Here is a 19,503-nt window from a genome sequence, read left to right on the forward strand (position 1 = left end):
ATTCTCAATTTCTTTCTCTTTTATAAAGCAGAATAGGAAATTTCAGTGCCACACTAAAGTGTAAGAATAATGAGCTCAATCTTACTGAACGACTTTGGGGAAGTTATTATACATTTATACATCTCAACTTTTTCTTCCTTTAAAGGGAATCAACTCTACTATCTTGGAGGTCACAGGAAATAATAAAAAAAAATTACAAAGTGCTTTCTATGCACCTTACATGTATTAACCTATCTAGTTCCATAATTCTTAGAAGTAGGAGCCATGATTATCCCCAATATACAAAAGAAGAAGGAAGCATGGAGTGAGACTTGAAGAATGAATGAAGGTCACAGTTAAAGAGTGGCAGAAGCAGGCTGGAACCCAAGCATTCTGGCTTCAGTGTCCCTGCTGCTACCCTCACCTCCTGCCTCCCTGCAGGCCAATGAAAGCTAGCAGGCACCAAACAAAACCTCAGTACATTAAAGGATTAAAAGACTTTAAAGTTATATGTTTTTTTTTCTTCAAACAAATGCAAGCCTTATTATAACTGAACACAAAATAAAAGTGAAAAGAAAAGTAAAGCAGCAGTGAATAATAGGCTTCAGATATGGGGCAAGGTTTGATATTTCAATCACATCTTGCAGACAAGATTTTAAATTCTCAATCTATCCACCAACTATAGCAAAAATAAGGAGAGTTTTGTGATTTTAGCCTTTAAGAAGATGGACTTGTCTTTCATGGTTACTAAATCCACAGTAAAGGTGACACTGCCACTAGATGAACTTCTACCTTAGGGTAAAGCTTTACGAATCAGCAAGTTAGGCTGTTCTCAGGAGCAATGGCTGAAGAACACAAATACAGCACAAGATACACTTGTGTTATGTTTTTTTCTACAGAAGTCAATTTTATTTTTTATAAAACATTAAATATTTAATTAATTCCATGTCATCCTCTATTCAAAGAAGTAATTTACAGCAAAATTGAAGGAACATTCACTAGGTGTAATCCATTACCTCCAAATAGTTATTAATCTGTTACAATTATATTTCCTTCTGGGCAATGGACCTTAGAAAATGCCAAATAAATAACTGTTGAATAAAGAAATACTATTTCAGAGATGGGTTCACAGAAATTCTGCATTTCCAGATGGTTCCTTAAAAGGAACAGGAGCCTTATGCTAGTTGTCAGGTGCCCTGAAGAACTCCACTAACTTGGAGAACTTACACCTTAGGTCTCCAAGTCTCAAGCCCCATTTATCTGCAACTATGGTTTCTTCATGCCCTTCTCCCATCAGAAAGAACAGAGGAAGATCAGGTTACATTGCTTCTTAGGGACGGTATAAATTCCTGTGAGGTCTCTCTTCTGTCAGGAAAAGTTGCCCTGGCAACCATATTTACACATCCATCCATTTTCCTCCCCTCCTTTGATTCACTGGTTGGTATAAAAATTAATTTGCATTGAGCTGCTGAAGCTTACAAGTCAATCAGTCCAATAAACTTAAAAAAAGTTTAGACCCTGGTTTATGCCCAAAACTCATTCTTTTTTAAAAAATATTTTTTAGTTGTAGATGGACACAATACCTTTATTTTTATTTATTTATTTTTATGTGGTGCTGAGGATCGAACCCAGTGCCCCATACATATGAGACAAGCACTCTGCTGCTGAGCCACAATCCCAGCCCCCCAAACTCATTCTTAAAAAGGATACATTCACTTTAGAAATTTGAGTGCAATTTTCTTTAGTTCAATATTTTAAAACAGAATACATATGCTAGATGTTTCTGGTTAGAGGTAAAGAAAAGAATATTGTCCCAAGGGCATCTGGCCAATATTAGTTAGGAAGACCAAGAGACAACAAGGTAACTTAGTTCTAAGTAAGCTACGTTATGTATTGGAGAAAAGAATTAAGGACCAGGGCAGAAAGTCAAGGCCATATGAGAAGTCAGCACGTGGATAGCAGGAATAGGCATAAGGTTTCAAGAAAAGAGATCCATTAATTCATTCATCAAGTATTTAAGTAGCTTCTAGTGCCAGGTATTGGGAATATAGCAACTAACACTCAGACACAGACCCTGCCTTTATAAAGTCTCAAGTTAAATATTTGAAAAGTTAACCAATGTTGACTTTGAAACTATATGATTTCATATGAGATCTGGAACTGGTTTTAGAGAAGGGATGGCACAGGGATTCACAGAGTGAGAGAAGGCTGAGTCCTCACTAGAGCCAGAGAGCTGGCATGTCAAGTAGTCCTTGACATAAACCTTTACATTTTTACCTTCAGTGACAATAGATCTATAGATGGGAAGATGAACAAAGATATATTTATCCTAGGGCACAAGGCTGGATACTTTGCAGTATACCTAAGTTTTCTAAAGAGTAGTGTAAAAGATAAGAAAGGTAGTAGTTATCCTTAAGATTGTTCAACAACCATTTATTAAGCATCTATCATGTTCAAGGAATAGTTTTAGAAATTGGAGCTATAGGTATGAAAAAGACACAGTCCCTAGAAATTATAAAATTTGGTAAATGCTATCATGAGATGTTAAAGTACAAAGGAGGACCAGAGAGGAAAGATACTAAGTCAATAAAAGCAAGATGGATGTGTTTCCAAGAAGTAATGCTTGAATAGAGCCTTAAAAGATAAAGAAGCTGATTGTTTTAAGCTGATAAACTTTGAGTAATTTCTTTTGCAGCAATATCATAGCACAAACAAGAGAATGTGGAGAACACGTAGCCGCCTAAACTGCCTCATGAGGTATGCCATAAGTTATACTGCACCAGAAATCTTTTCATATTTTTAATCTCACATTTTCTTAGGTTTACTTGGTCCATGTTGGGAATAGGAAAGGAAAACAAACATTCCAAACAGGAAGGAGATAGGTAAGGGAAGGAGGAAACACAATCTCAGTCCTGTCTGATTTCCATGAAGACATCTGGGTTGGCTGGCGTAGGACTAGGTCAAGTGGTTGGTTAGTGTCAAGACCTGGTTAGTACTTGGTTAAATCATTACTCAGGGAGATAGAGAATAGGAGGAGAGAGAAGGTGAGTAAAAATTGTTTTCAAGAGAATAATAATCACTAAAACCATAAAAATTCTAATTTTTTAATTTTTCAGGTTCAAGCAAAGGCAAAAAAGAAAGAAAATGTAAAAAAAAAGTTTTTCTGTTTTTCATGGTCTGTGGGAGTACATGAAATTTTAACAGAATGAGCAATAAAGGCAAGAGCAGAAAATGAGCATTCCAGACACTATGGGTAAACAGGGAAGTCTGTGCTTTGGGAGTGAAAGGGTGGTGGCAGTCTGGGTAAAAAGGCACCAGAAGAGAACAGAAAAACTGTCCAACTCTAATTTCTGTTTCAGTAGTTTGAAAAGTGGTCTCCTTAGCTTTCCATAGACACATGGGTACATCTAACTACAAAGGAAACAGAAATGAACTCATGTTTTATTTACATTGGGAGTAAAATAGCACAGGATTATACCTTTATCAAATAATACCTTTGAAATATAATGGATGAGTTTCCAGAAGTCATTTTGAGTAAATAATTCCTTGTCTCTTCATTCTCTATTCTTTTCATACTGACTGGGAATCCACTTAAAATTCAAATTATCTCCTTTTCCCCTTCATACCACCAAACCAAAATGAGAGGAAGACAGGAAAATGTGATTGTACATCATGACACAGCAAGGACTCTGGGCCACTTGACCAAAATAAAGGCTACAGCGTGGCACACTTTCCCAGCTTTACACCTAAAGGCAGCACTGATACCCCAGCCAGAATGGTTACATGATTTGTGGGGCCCAGTGCAAAATGAAAACGCAGCGCCCCTTGTTAAAAATCACTGAAATTGCAAGCCAGCAATAATAGAGCACTAAATCAGGCACAGGGCCGCTCTAAATACAGGGTCTTGGGAGACTGCATAGGTTGCATGTCCGTGAAGCTGGCCCTGCCTTCAGAGACAGCAAGGCATGGTCCTGTAGAAAAGCTGAAGAGTCAGAGTTGGATCAAAATCCTATCTCTGCCACTCATTAGCTATGTGATTGTAGGCGATGTATTTCACCGCTCCATGTTTCCAAGAGGTTGTGTGATTAGAATCCAGCTTGTGAGAATTAAATGGGATATTTAATAGAATATATAAAATGCTTAGCACAATGCCTAGCACTTAATAAATGGTAACTATACTATTACTGTTCAGTGTAATGTACAGGTAGATAGTTATTAAAACAGTAAGTTGAAGAAATGAATTGTTGACTTGCTATTAAGGTCACAAAAGAAAAAGAACACCAGTTTAGAACAAAATAATGAGGCACAAAGGGAGGACTAAATCTTTTCTTTGATTCTGCTACTTTTTCTAACCATTTTCCTATTTTTTCTTCCTTTTATTGCCAAACATACACAGAGTAATCTACATGCTGTTTCCATTTCTTATCTGCGTCTCATGCTACAATTCCCCCCCCCACCCCCACCTTTTTGGGTTTTAATATCCATGCTTCTCTGCCCCCACCAAATTAAAGTTATCACTTTCAAAAAGTTACTCCGACCTCCTATCTCCTAAATATAATGGATGTTTCCCATGTTTTCTGCATAGTTTTTTACTATGGACCCACTCTCCCAGCTTGAAACTCTTTTTCTCGTGACTTCTGTGAGGCTGCACTCTCATGGTTAGCAGCATGGCCATGCATCCCCAGGGCACCACAAATAGTGGTGAACAAGAGGCACGCCTTAGATGAATAAATGAGTTCTTCTGCCTTTCTAATATTTCTTGTTTTCTGCCATTCTAGCTCCATTTCCCCTCCTTATCCTTAAGTGTGGCTAATCTCTGAGCCTCAATCCTTGGTTCTCTATACCTCCATTTTTATGCCATAATCAGTGGTGAACCCAGCTAACCACGTGACTTCAGTTACTACCTTCTCTACATACAATTCCCTATCTTCCCTCTTTTGACCATTAGCCCCCAAATTCCAAACACTTGTGGGGCATGTCCTCTGAAAAGTCTAGCATTCTCTCAGGATATTAGCATCTCTTCTTCTCCCCTGGCTTTCCTTCCTCTGTCCTATTTTTGCTGATCTTTCACCTAGGGTCAAGACTCCATTTGATGCTACTTTATCTCTTGCCCTCCTTATCCAATCAGTCACAAAGTCTAGTTCATTTCTCCTTTATAATACTTATTAGACACATTTTTATTGTTGTCATTGCAATATCCTTATTCAATTCCTGATCCCCTCACACTAACATCCTTTAAATAGCCAACTAACTGGTTGTAAAATTTTCTTTCTCTCCTTATTAAAGTCTATTCTCCATATGACTGTTGAGAATCTTTTTAAAATATTATTTTCATGACCTCACATTTTCCTAACCAAAAATCTGCTTTCTGTCATCTACAGCGTTTCAGTGCTTGTGACAATATGTCTTCAACAAACTCTTCCAGTCTCACACTTTTCTACTTAAATCCTCTGATCTTGCCAGACTGGCTAACCTCATTAATTGATGCCTGAAACTTTCATCTATATCCCCACCTAATGTTTAATGAACATTATTTTTCCCATCAGGAAATCCTGTCCACTTTCCTTCCAACAGAATTCACCATAGTTCTGAAAAAGCTTTCTTTGGTAATCATAGTCCATAGCTCATGTTGATCTTTTCCTTTCCTTCCCTTCCCTTCTCTTCCCTTTCCTTAAAAAAAATACATATATACATATATATATATATATGTGTGTGTGTGTAAATATATATATATATATATATATATTTAGTTGTTTATAGACCTTTATTTTATTTATTTTTATGTGGTGCTAAGAATCGAACCCAGTGCTTCACACATGTCAGGGAAGTGTACTACCTCTGAGCCACAACCACAGCCCCTCTTCCCTTTCCTTTTAAAATTGAAGCCCTAAGATAATTCATGATTATTTCTTCTTTCCTCTTCTTCTTCTTTCTCCTCCTCCTTTTCTTCTTCTTCTTTTTAACCAGAACTAGGGATTGAACCCAGAGTCTCACACATGCTAGGCAAGTGCTCTATCACTGAGTTATATTCCCAGCTCTTTTTAATATTTGTGTTTTAAGACAGGATCTTGCTAAGTAGCTGAAGCTGGCCTTGAACTTGCAGTCCTCTTGCCTCCGCCTCCCAAGTAGCTGGGATTATAAGTATGCACCACTATAACCAGCATGATGATCTTTTTCTTTCTCAACTCCTAAAATAACACGTTTAGTACCTCCAAAATGTGATGAATTAATGCTTTATCTTTGTGATTTCATTTACTCCTCAAAATAGTATGAGGTAGGTGGCTTTCTTACAGATGAAGAAACAGAAGTCAAACAACTTGCCCAAAGTTATGCAGCAAGTAACTGGAAGAACTGGGATCTAAATCCTAGTTAACTGAGAATAACCCCATACCACATCACCTCTCTCATTTTCTTGTCTCCTCCAAAGCACAAATACTGCACAGTATTTGCATACAAGCAGGTGTTCAGTAAATATACTGAGAAGATTGCTTAAGTACTACCCATGATTTTCTAGAACTTACACAACTGTCAATCTTAGCAAAGCACTTTAGGCACATCACCCCTGAGTTACCTTCTTTACACAGCTTAATCTGTAATGTAGTTCACAAGAGATGTGTCAAAAAATCTCCACAGTTCATTCTAAAACCAAATTTTGAATTACGTAAAGCTAAAAGGACTTTAATGATTCAAACATTAGATGAGCTCTGGGGAAAAGGCCCATCTTACAACTTTGTCACCTACCCTTGTGCTGTTTCTAAATGACCAGAAAGTATAAATAGGCTGGCAAGTTGATGGCTTATGAGGTAAAATGGACTATTTATAGTTCTGGAGATACATGCTAAGGCAGAAGAATAGGATTTTCTCTGCTCTCTTAGTTAAGACCTTAGTAAAAGAAATCCTACAAAAGTGAATCATGGGTAGAAATCGGGATTAAGAGGATAAGTAGTAAAGAGGAAGAGAGAATAGAAAGGAGACAGTACTGGAAATAGTTTCCCAAAGAAAAAACACTGTCCTTTTCTGCACAGGTGCTTGAAGTTGTCAGATCTACAGCTGTTTTACACCACAGTGGGTTCTGACTCATCTGCGTGATTCATGGCCTGTCCCCAATGGGCTTGCCCTAACTCCCGGCACAGTCCAATCCTCTTTTGATCCAGATCCTTCTAGTTTCTGATCCTATTACTCATTTCCCTAGGTCTCACAGATTTGACATCCAGCATTGCTTCCCTGGCTATGACCTGCATTTCTCTTTTTGTATGGCTTAGATCTGTCCTCCTAGGAGGCTGCTTCTAGTGCCCAGTTTTCAGGCCCTCTACCTTGGAAGTCTTGTAAACTACCCCGTTTCTACTTCCACTTGTTGGAAACTTTCTTGCCAAGATATAGATGACAAAGACCAGGAATGAGGCTCAGAAAAACTGATGAGGGTAAAATATGAGGGAGAAAAACAAATACCACTGGAAAATTGTAATAAGAAGTGAGAAATTCTAGGTAATATTGGTAAAGGCATGTTATAGAGAAAGGGAAAATGCCACAGTTACAATATGAAGCCATTCCCCAGAGAAACTGTTCTTTAAGTGGCTGCATTCACTGGTCCTTCTGCTTTGGTTGTTCTTCAAGTCCTTTCACTCTTCCTTGCAAAGCAAACTCTTATTCATCCTTTATCACCTTGCTTAAGTGTGTTCTTCCCTGATCTTCTACACAGTTAATTGTGCCCTCTTCTATTATGCTGCTATCACGTTTACTAACAATTTTGTCTCTCCCACTACTTCTTTGAGGACAAGGACTAATTATCTTATTTATCATGGCATCCCCAAGACATAGCAGAGTGCCTGGCATACGCCAAGTGTTTATTGTGTGATAAAAGACATCAAGAGCAACACGGAAGTACAATTTGCACTTCATTTGCAAAAATCAATTTGGTTCCTGGTACTTTACATGTGTAACCACATTTTCCCTAGATTTTGAAGAAAAGGCTTTAGACTCATAAATGAAACTCTATTGATATGACTGGTACATTAGTAGGTTTTTCATCACCATGGGAGATGAAAAAATTTTCCCTAACAGGAAAACTCCCAGGGCAAACTAAATATTAGTGGCACATCTCCCATCCTACCATTTCTATTGCAGTGAAAGCTAAATTACACTGTGAGCCTAAAGCTGCCGCCAGTCTTAGTGAATTGGGGGAGGGGGAATAATTAAAAGACGTCACTTCTGTAGCAGTCCTAGGAGGGGGGTGGGGAGAAAGATGAATTTAAATCTTTCCTCATAAGAAATTTGTTAGAAACTCACGTAAAACAGCTGCTTCCTCTGTACATGACAGACCCGATCCAGGTGTCCCGCAGTGACCTTTTTCCATGGGTGTCAGGTCATCACCCAGCACAGAAAACAAGGGGCCAGTGCCTTTCTTGGGTAAATTTCCTTTTCATACTTTGGGGCCTGTGTTTCCTTAAGGGGACTGTCCTCTCCTCCCAGTACCAACAACGGGGTTCCCTTGGCTGGTGATCCCACGCACCAATCTCGCCTTCTTCCCGCAGGATTCCCCCCTCCCCGTGCCCGACCCCAGGCTTGACTCTGGGTCAAAAGTGCCGGCGGCTGGACTGTCAGGCCGCGGCTGAGGAGGGGGCGCCGTGGTCAGGCCCGACCCCGGGTTTCCCCCGCATTCTGCGGGACAGTGGCGGAGACGCAGGCCGCCAAGGCCACTGGCTGCTGAGGCGGGCCTCTGCGCCGGACCGGATCCCCGCTCCCTAAAGCGCGAGAGTGCCAAGACTTCAGCCGGTTCCCCGCAGCTTCCCGCAAACCCGGGCCGCAGAGTTCGCCGCAGCCCTCTTCTCGGCTGGGTCCCGGGCCCCGGCGTGCCGCGGTCAGCTGGTCGCCCGCCCGGGCTGCGCAGTCCCCGCGCCGGCCCCGTGCTGCAGATCCCGGGTCAGGCCGTCCGCCGCCTGCCGCCGATGCCCACGGCAATGCCCCGCCTCGCGCGGCCGGGCCCTGCCGCCGCGCCCCGCTGCTCTGTGACAGCTGGGTGCCCAAAGGGTTAAGCCGGCAGCGCGGCGCCGGGAGTCCCCCGCGAGCTGCCGGTCCGCCGCGAGCCGACCCCAGCGCGCACGCGCCCGCCCGTTACCTGCGGTCGCCTTCGCGCTCCTCCTCCACCTGGCCGTTCTCTCCCGGGGGCCGCCCCTCAGCCCGCCCCCTCGGCTCGGCGCCGCGCACCCTGCTGGCTACTCGGACGCGGCCCGGGGAGGAGGGGCGTGAGGGCTATTACCATATATTAGCATACCAGCGCCGTCACGTGGCTGCTCTAGCCAATAGTCACTCTGGAAAGGCGGGGATTGGGCTAAACACGCCTCCCTGCTGCTCCCGACCTGAACCGGTGGCCATGGCAACGACTGGGTGGGGGAGTGGAGAGTCCGCTGGGCCCCGGGAGCATCTCCTCTACCTGAGCTCCGCTTGGCAGTACCGCGTAGTACTTTTCCCATCCCACGTAGGGAGAGGGGCTGAGTTTGGATCAGCCAACGAGATTCAGATTCAGTAAATACTTACGGAGTACTTAATCACGTGCTTAATACTTTTCTGCCGAATATGATTCTCTGGGTAACCCTGAGAAGTTTGTACTATTAACCTCACTTGATATTAGGAAAAACGGAGTCCCGGAGAAATTAGGTCACTCATCCAAAGTCACTTAGCCACACCAAACAGCAAAGGTGTAGATCTGATTTCAGGCCCAGGACTCTCTTGAGTTTTTTCTCCAGTAGGGGTCACCCAACACCTCTTCACAATTCCAGGTATCCCAAGCAGTTGAGAAAATCTTCATATATGAGCTGCCCAGTTCCTTACTGTTTTCTTGCAACGACTTTTGAGGTTAGCAGGCAGAATAGATATAGCCACATTACTGATGAGGGAAAATGAGGCCTAGAGAGGGGGATGTGACCTCCCTTAGGTCAGATAGCTATTGAGAGCTAAGGTTTAATTATTATTATTATTTTGGGGGGTACAAGAGATTGAACCCAGGAGCACTTGACTACTGAGCCACATCCTCAGCCCTATTTTCTATTTTATTTTAGAGACAGAGTCTCACTGAGTTGCTTAGTGCTCCTCTTTTGCTGAGGTTGACTTTGAACTCGCCATCCTCCTGCCTCAGCCTCTTAAACGGCTGGGATTACAGGCTTGTGCCTCCTCGCCCAGCTTAATTATTATTATTCATATATTCTCAAACTGATTTCTTTAGAAACTTTTAAATTCGGCCTTCTCAATGCAGTATTATAGGTGTAACCATTTTACAGATTAAGAAATTTTGCAAATTAAACAAATTGCCCAAGGTCACACAGCTAGCAAATAGCAGATTTAGGGTTCAAATCCAGGTTTGTCTGGCTCCAAAAATAACCTTGTGGAGTTTCATTATACCAGGGTCATTTGATTTAGGATTGGGCATTAGAACTCCTTTCTGTAATAGAACTTTCAAGATGTAAACTTATCTCTTAATCCTATAGCAAGTATATCTTGTGACAAGTGACATGTGCTAAGGTTACAGAGGCTAAATATTAAAAGAGAAGTCATTGGGTCGGTAGGTGCACTCTAGAATTCTGTCTCTTTATTTTCACCCCTGTGGATTCCATAGCTCACCTAGAGGCAGGGTAGCTTAAAAGCACAAACATCTGCATATAGACATTTTTAGCTCAGTATTTCTCTTAAGTTTAAAGTACTATATATGAATGACTGGATGGGACCTGAAGTCTTAAATGAAATATGCCAAACTGTATAGGCATTGTAAAGAATTTTGAAAAGTGTGTGTGTGTGTGTGTGTGTACACATGCTTTCCACTTTACTGGACTGACTTAAAACCCAATTCTCTCTAAATTATGACTATTTGATGCTTAAGAGCACAAACATAGACTCAGATGTGGTTCGATTAAAATCTTGACTTGGCCACTCATTGGCTGTGTGATCTCAAGAAAATTATATAACCTCTCGGTGCCTAGATTTCCTTGTTTGGAAAATAGGATTGGAAGATTGTGAGAATTAAATGAATTACTGTACAAAAAAACATTTAGTTCAGATCCTGGCCTAGGGGTTAACTGTTGTAATTGTTAGCTATTGTCTTTTCTGTCATGGTCCCAAAAGTTTTCTTCAAAACAGACAACCCACATGTACGACAGTGTCTCTCAAGCCTTCCTAACTGGTTTTGGAATTTTGACGCTGCCCCGAATCCCTCGGGCACATTAAATAGCCTGTTGTGCTGGTGAAGTCTTGTTATCTCTCCAAATGACATACTCTCTTCTTGGGACCATAAATAATTCCTGGACTCAAAGGAGCTGGTTTCTCTTGCACATCTCTTAGCACCAAATTACCGGAGTGGCTCTTTGCAGAAGAGGATCTTGACAAACAGTCGAGCTGTAAGTCAGCCTCCTTGAAACACTTTTATGAGCTCCTTAATGAGGGAGATGAGCTGTCATCAGGAACTTGTCCCGTCTTTCCCGGCCACAGGAAATGACCTCTTTGTACTCAAAGGGCTTCCAAAACTGAGGCGCAAAAAGCTTTCAGGAAGTGGACCAGGGATGAGAAGCTGTTGACTCAGAAGGTCCCAGAACTAAACAGCCCCATTCTGCCATTCACCTCTTAGGGTCAAATTACTTATGGTCTTATGGCAGCAATAGCACCAAAGGGTGGCTTGTGTGTGTTTATGGGGGGGGGGTGTCAATCCCCCCTGTACCCCACTATGTGCACACTCTGACTTCTATGACTCAGTATCTGTACTTTGTTAGGAAAGTTGCTTAACCTCTTTCTGTCTTAATATCCACATCTGTAAAACGGAACAAACAACAGTGCCCATTTTATAGGCTCTAAGATAGAGTGCTTAGGACACCCGATGGTAAGGACTAGAGATACATTTGGTAATTAAACAAAATGTAATTCTGGTAAATGTGCTTTCTATGCAGGCCACTGCAGCCTTCACTGAAGTGCCCTAGACCCTCTCCCAAACAATGTGCTGCCCTCCAGCCCCTTCTGATTTGCATGTAAATGTCACTCAGGAATAGGAAGAATGTGTGCTTAGGCGCTCTATTTTGCATTCCTTGCAGTGTACATGAACTTGGCTAAGTTGCTTGATATCTCTGGGCTACCGTTTCATTATTTATAAAATGAGATGAACTTCCTCCCAGAATTGCTCTGAGCATTCAGTCAGATGGTATCTGGCAAGAGGTGATGGGGGGTCCTGCTTGATCTAAATCACCCTGCTCTTTTAGTGAACTGTTTCTGGAAATAACTTTGCTCGCCAAAATATTTATTGAGCACTTATCCTGGCCCTCTGCTCTATACATCATTTTATTTAATCCTCACAGTAAGCCTGAGGGCCAGGGAGATTAAGAAGCTTGTCCAAGATCTCAATGGAAGTCAGTGGTAGAGCCAGAATCCCAACCAGGACCATCTGATCCCCAAGTCAGGCTGCATGGAGGCCCCTCCAACTCAGCTTGGCTCTTAGAACTCAGGGAATGTGTGTTCTATTTCTTTAGCATTCCTCCTCCATCCATCTACACACTCTGTCCTGTCTCCCACCAGTGCCTGGCATAGTAAGTGCTTCATATATATTTAATGAATGAATGAAAATAAATGTGACATCATCTTACAGTGATGAAAGCTCCTTATTCTTGGCCTGTCCCTAGTGGGGAGGGGGAAAAAAAAAGCACCTGGCAATCTTTCCCCATCCAGCATCCTCTTCTGGATAATAATCATTTGGAAGACCACTCCCATCTTTTTCCCTACAGGGAAGCCAGGCTTCTTGGTTTTAGAGATCCACAGTAGAAATGATGACTCACTTTCAGTGTATAATTGTAGAGATGTCAGGGCCACCAGAGCTCTCTAGAGCTCTGTTAATCAGTGGGATCATCTCCAAATAATGGCAGTATTTGTTTCCTGGGGCTTTCGAGACAAAATACCACAAACTGGGGTGTGTTAAAACAACACAAATTGATTCTCCCACAGTTCAGGAAGCCAGAAGTCTGACATCTGGCATCACTAGGGTGGATTCCTTCTTGGGGCTCAGAGGGGGAATTTGTTCCATGCATCTCTGAACTCCTGGTGATGGCTGGCAAGCTGCAGCAGACCTTGGTTTGTGGATGCATCGCTTCAGTCTGTGTCTCTGTTGTCACATGGAGTTCTACCTGTGTATTTGTGTCCAAATTTCCCTTTTCTTATAAGGACACAATTACTGGATTAGGGCCCACCCTAATTGACAAAGACCTTGTTTCCAAATAAAGTCACAGGTACTGGGGACTAGAACTTGAATATATCTTTTTTGGGGGAAACACAATTCAACCCACAACAATGTGGGGTAGAGTGGAAAGGAGATAGAAACTGAAGGATGGGAACAAAGAGAAAGAGGAGGTGGTCCTTGAAGGGCAGATCACTCTGACAGGACAGAGTATGACCTAGGGCCCATCAGGAAGGGGATCAACCTTTTTCTTCTTGGTCAATTCCATTCTTTCTCAGAGGTCTCCAGCATATAAATTTACAACACCAGAGCTGGAAAGACTTTGGAGATTTGCTCATTCACTCCATAAACATTTACCAAGTAAGCTTTGAGGATCTGGGCACTGAGAGGAAAAAATACATTGTCTTGGGAAACTGAGGTCCAGAAAGCAAATGTGAGTTTTGTCTAAGATCACATATCAAGTTAGAGTACAGCCAGGAACAAAACAGGTACCCTGAACCCCACTCCTGGGCCCTTTTGGTGCCTTCTAGGAAGGCTATCCATACCTCTAGGCATGAACCTCTGATGCACAAACAGATCTAAGTGTTTAAAAACCAACCTCCCCATGTGTCCATCAGTTGATCCAGTACTTGAAGCACTTTGGAGCCTTGGATTAAGCTACAAACACCCCTTCTCTGAAAGTGAAATCTGATAACCTTTCTTCTCTTGAGTCCAATTAACTGCCTGATCTCATCTCTGAATATGGCAGCAAAATTGGGCATAAGGGCACTCCTTGGGGGCAGACTCAATGACTTGTTCATCTTTTTCACCCCCAGTGTTAATACAGTAACTGTCATGGAATCGGCCCTCACAAAGCATTTGTTCAACAAATGAAAGCCCACGTTGTGCCAGTTTGTGCCAAGGGCTATTTCTGTTTCTATATCCCATACTCAGCGACAGTGTTGAATTGGTTTAAGATACCTGAATTCCACTCTCAGAGTTACAGTGGAACAAATATTCCATTTGTCCCTACATCATTAGAAGAGATGGCATTTCGATTTTAATCTTGGTGGCTGATACAAATATTGTCCTGCCTGAGCTGTCATGAGGTAAGGTATCAGCCTGGAGCAGTGAGGCGGAAAACTGGGGCAGGCCAGGGGTCAGAGAGGGTGTCAACCCAGCAGGAGTTGCCAGATCAGAGCAGGGGTGAACAGGAGGTCAGATGGGAGATCAAAGTCCAGGAACTAGGGCAGGTACAGCCAGTCCTGACTCTACTGAGGACAGAGGCCTGCTAGCTGGAACCGCTTGAGAGAATATCTCCTAGGCAGTTCCTCTGGGCGGGTCTTCTGCTCAAGGGTCCCCTCCCCGGAGGGTTCTTTGTCATTGATCTGGATTTGAGTTCCCTTGTCACAAAGACAATATGATCATTCAGCAGGCTTTATGTTCATAGAATCAGATAAACCTCAAAATAGTCAAAACAGCCTCGTTTGTTGTAGCCACACAGCCCTGGGCTTACTGCTGTTTTTTAGATTGGCACTTGTAGGTGTAATTCTGGTTGTGCATCAGAATCATGTGAACTTTTTAAAATAGAGATTCTCTGGGCCCACACCCAGATTCTGATTCCTTAAATCTGGGGTACCTGCTGGCATCTTGGAGATGGTGTGATGCGGTGGTTGAGGAGAGACTCTGGAGTAGGCTGCTTAGATTTGTAATGATTCTGCCATCAACCTAGTGAGCTTGGGTGTCTTTCTTAACCTCTCTGTGCCTCAGCATCTTACTTTTAAAAGGGAATAATAATATTCTGCTCATTGGCTTGATGATAATGATTTAAAACCTTCAAAGTCCCTTAGAATACTAAGAAATGTTATTACTATTGTTATCCATTTTTCTTTTCTTTTTTTTTTTAAATCCATCTCTACAAGAGATGTGGGAGCACAGTTCTTGGTTCACTCAGTCATTCATTATTAGTTCATTTGTTCTTTTGTTCTACAAATACTGAGAATTTCTACCTACCAGGCCTCTTGTTAGGTTCGGGCTCCTCTCCAGGTTATAGACTAGCAGGGAAACCAGTATTAAAAATACCTCCTTCAGTTCTTGAACCCTCTTTGGATTCTGAGGCTCTGGGACTTACCTCTGGTGTCCTGCAGGCACAGAGGCCTTCATTTCATAATCTTGAATTGGAACAAAATGGAAAGAGCTTGGGAGTCACTGGGACTTGATGTTTGTGTTGGTCATCTTTTTCCTTGCTGAGACCAAAAGACTTGATAAGAACAATGTGGAGAAGGAAAAGTTTGTTTTGGCTCATGGTTTCAGAGGTTCAGTTCATGGTTGTCTAACTCCATAGTTCTGGGCCTAGGGTGAGGCAGAACATCATGGTGGAAGGGTGTGGCAAAGGAATGTGGCTCAGGACTTGACAGCCAGGAAGAGAAGCAGAGAGAGCTCTGCTCACTAGGGACAAAATATAGATCCCAAAGTTACCCCCATATCCACCTCTTCCAGCCATACCCTACCTGCTGTAGTGACCACCCAGTTAATTCATAACAGTGGATTAATGCACTATACAGTTAGGTTATGGCTCTTATAACCTAATCATTTCACCTTTGAACATTCTTGCATTGTCTCACACATGAGCTTCTGGGGGATTCTTCATATCTAAACCTTAACAGTGTTCCATTTTCTAGCTGAGTGACATTGGGCATATCTCATGAAGAAAGTACCTGTGTCTAATGCTTGTGCAATATCTTTATAAATGGCCTTGACCCTCTTGCATCTACAGGGTTGGGAGAAGAGTAGCCTAATATACCTGTGATTCTTCCCTTCACTCCAGATCACAGATAATGACTTAAGTGGGCATCTGACTCAAGCTGAGCCAATCATATACCATCTCCAGGCCCCCACAGCCTTTCTGCTATTTCTAGCTCCTCCCTTGTATGCAGATGATATATAGGCAGAAACTGTTGGCACCATGCATACCAGAAAAAAGAAAGAGCTAGTCAGTATGTAGTGAGGAAGAAAAGTAGAGCCGTTGCTCAGATTTCCCAGGAAACTAAGTTTGCAGATTGCTTCCCTATCCTGGGGTCCAGTACCATCTCCAGCCTTGAGTCCTGTGACTCATTCCTTATCCTTATAGTAATCCCTCCTTGTATATAAGACAGATGTAGCAGGTGCCACTTGGGAAGGACCTCAACAGCTCAAGATGTCTGTGCCCAAGGATTACTCAAACAGAAGCAAATTCAAGGGCCCTGGTCTGGAATCTTGAGACCCAAATCCCTACCTCAGTTCTGGAGCCTCTGAAATTTTGGGGTCAGGGAACTTTAAGAATACAGAGGAATCTTGAACAGAAGTTGGGTGCCTGGCCAGGCTTTCAAGAGAGAGACTCCTATTTCTAACTTCCCCGAGTAACAGAGGACTCTCCAGAGGCACAGTCTGCTCTGCCACTGTGATGTCCAGCACTGTTCTCTTCCTTCATGTTCCCGGTTCCCAGGCACTGATGGCCTCTCCACCTTGAGCCAGACTCATCCTGCACACCTGGAATTGGCAATGAGGACTCTCTGTCTCTCTTGGGGCTGGGGTGGGGATGAGGAGCAGGAAGGTGGAGTGTAGCTATGTGTGTCCTAGCATTATGGATAATTTCTAGGGTTTCCTTTACTGTAGGCCTGCCTCTTTTACATGCCACAGAGCTTATGTGTGTTACCTCCTCTAGCTCCTCCTGTGCTCAGTTAAGTCTCTGTTCCTCCATTTTACAGATGTGGCTGACATTTAGCTGCTTTGCACCAGTACAGCCTCAAGTGCTTGCTAGTTTAGTGAAATGTTTTCCTATTGATTACTGACCCAAGTTGCCTTTTTTATGAGGGAGGGTGATGATTACTGGGGATTGAACTCAGAGGGACATGACCACTGAGCCACATCCCCAGCCCTATTTTGTATTTTATTTGCAGACAGGGTCTCACTGAGTTGCTTAGTGCCCCCCTTTTTGCTGAGGCTGGCTTTGAACTTACAACCTTCCTGCCTCTGCCTCCCAAGCTGCTGGGATTACTAGCGTGCGCCACTGTGCCCAGCCTGGATTTTGAATGCCAACATTATACCATGAGTAGAATATTCCATGCTTAATCTCAAGTGTCAGGTTGAAGTCAAAATATTGTATAAAATAATTTCCCAGGTTATATGAATAAAGTATATATGAAACAAATGAATTTCAGGTTTAAATTTGTATCCCACCCCCAAGATACTGTATACAAAGTATCCCCAAACCTGAAAAAAATCCAATATCTGAAACATTTTTGGTCTCAAGCATTTTAAATAAGTATCAAATACTCAAGTTGAATGACCAAATACTAATTAGCACCTGGGTGGTGCACAGGAGTTCAGGCAGAAACTTGCTTTTAGGTGGGAGGCCTCTGAAGGACTTGAGGGAAGAGCTGTCAGTTACAGGGGCCTGGCAGTTATGAAGATTAAGGCATGCATTAGATGAACTTGACCAAGGTCATCCAATGAGAAGGGACAGGGCTGGGCTGTGGGCCTACATCTGTCTGACTCTGATGTCTGTGTTCTTTTCTTTCCTCCTTAATGATTTTGCCCCTGCCACTTTTCCTAGGGTAGGGATCTCAGTTCTCCTGCAAATCTTTCCCATCACTGTCTATATGGTTAAACAATACCCCTGTAATACAGGGCACAGTCAAAGGCTTCTTGTCACCCCAACAAGCACATTTTTCACCAGACAGCCACATGATCATAAAAGATACAAAAGAATACTAGAAAAGCATCACAAGGAGAGTCTGCTACAAATTAAACCTTTGGTAGGTTGGAGGAAAGAGCTTTTCCTCCTCACATGCATACAGTGCTTACCTCTATTGCCAGTTTTACCCACAGATCCTCTGGAGTTAGTTTTATGCATGGTGGTGATAGAGCTCCTCCAGCCCTGGGCAAAGCTGAGTTGCCCAAGGTAAGTAGACATCCTGCTCAGGGCAGGCAATCCATAGGCCAAGGAAAATAAATAACAGAGGAGCTACCCTCATGAATTTGAGAAAAGGAGGGCTGCTTGCAGAGCAGAAAGTGAAAATGGTGGTCAGAGTGAGAGGAGAAAGCAGCAAAGACACCGAGAAGACATGGCCTGGCTATGGCAGACGCTGCTAACTGCCTCCCAGCACCCACTATCCTCAGTGCTAACAAATGTTGAGTTGCCTTTTGGTGGAGGGTGTGGGAGGGGCAGAGCCCAGATTGGAGTGTTGGCCAATTTCTGTGGTGTAAATACTCTCCTCAGGGCTGATTTCAAGGCCCATGTCAAGGAATACAGCATCTGGGGAAATTCATGCAACTGACTCTCATGAGTTTGGGTGAGCCAGCTCTAGGACAACACTGAATTAGCTCCTCCTGGGTTCTACCATTAGGAGGTGCCCTCTGAACTTCATCAGAGCAGGTGACCCCCTGGCTAGAAACTATATTTCCCAGCTTTTTTCCCCCCTTCTATTAGAAATGGCCATGTAAGTAAAATATGGTCAATGGGTTGTGAGTAGAAATGATGTGGCCAACTTTTCTGTCACATCTTTAAAGGATCACTGGCTGCCCGTACTTCTCTCTTTCTTCCGTCCTGTAGTCGGGACTGCAGACCTGGTATAAATGAGACTAATAACATGGGGGCCAGAAGGAGCAGGGGGTTAGTTAGAACCTGGATCTTTGTGCAACCTCTTGAAGCAAAGCTGCCTGGCAACCCTGGGCCACCCACTTACCTCCAGGCCCTTTCATCAGAGAGAAGTCAACATGTATCTTACTTAAGAGTTGTATTTTGGAGTTTCTTTATTTTGGCAGCTTGCCCTAAACACTAATTCTCATCCCTAGAGCTACCTGGAATTTGATGCATTTTATGGATCTCTTCAACCACAAATCCCATCTTCCCTTTTAATTTGTCCCTGATGATTCTGTTTATATCACAGCCAAAAGATTATTAGTGGGGCTGCGGTGGTGGCTCCATGGTAGAGCACTTGCCTAGCATGTGTGAGGCACTGGGGTAGATTCTCAGCACCGCGTATAAATAAATAAAATAAAGGTCCATTGACACTAAAAAATATTTTTAAAAAACATTAGTCAGCTTTTGGTAGGTTGTGCTACAGAAACCACCCCAAAATCTCAATGACTGACAAAAAAAAAAAAAAAAGGGATTTATTTGCAGACCATTTAAACTTCTGTTCAACATGTCTTCACATTCTAGGTTCCAGACTAAAATATCTGCCTATATCAATCTGAAGACAAGAAAAAATGTGATGGGTGAATTTTGCAAAGACTCAAAGTTTCTGCTGAGATGTGGCACATGTCACTTCTGTTCCATTGGACAAGGGAAATCAATGGCCTAG

General features: G+C 42.7%; 1 protein-coding gene across 6 annotated transcripts in view; it reads right to left on the reverse strand.

Moving 5' to 3' along the window:
- Phc2 (polyhomeotic homolog 2) overlaps positions 1 to 9,222 on the reverse strand; it is a 104,599-nt gene extending 95,377 nt beyond the window's left edge. For 3 of the 6 annotated variants that reach the window (XM_040288331.2, XM_021735289.3, XM_040288329.2), the window contains exon 1: positions 8,266 to 9,065. The gene's annotated coding sequence lies outside the window, so the exon portion shown is untranslated. Of the gene's footprint in view, positions 1 to 8,265; positions 9,066 to 9,094 lie in introns of those variants that run through there. The other 3 variants (XM_040288330.2, XM_040288333.2, XM_021735306.3) reach the window with 3 other exon arrangements.
- Positions 9,223 to 19,503: the final 10,281 nt, after the last annotated feature.

The sequence above is a fragment of the Ictidomys tridecemlineatus genome, chromosome 11 (genome assembly GCF_052094955.1).
Source record: "Ictidomys tridecemlineatus isolate mIctTri1 chromosome 11, mIctTri1.hap1, whole genome shotgun sequence".
Classification (NCBI taxonomy): Eukaryota; Metazoa; Chordata; class Mammalia; order Rodentia; family Sciuridae; genus Ictidomys; species Ictidomys tridecemlineatus.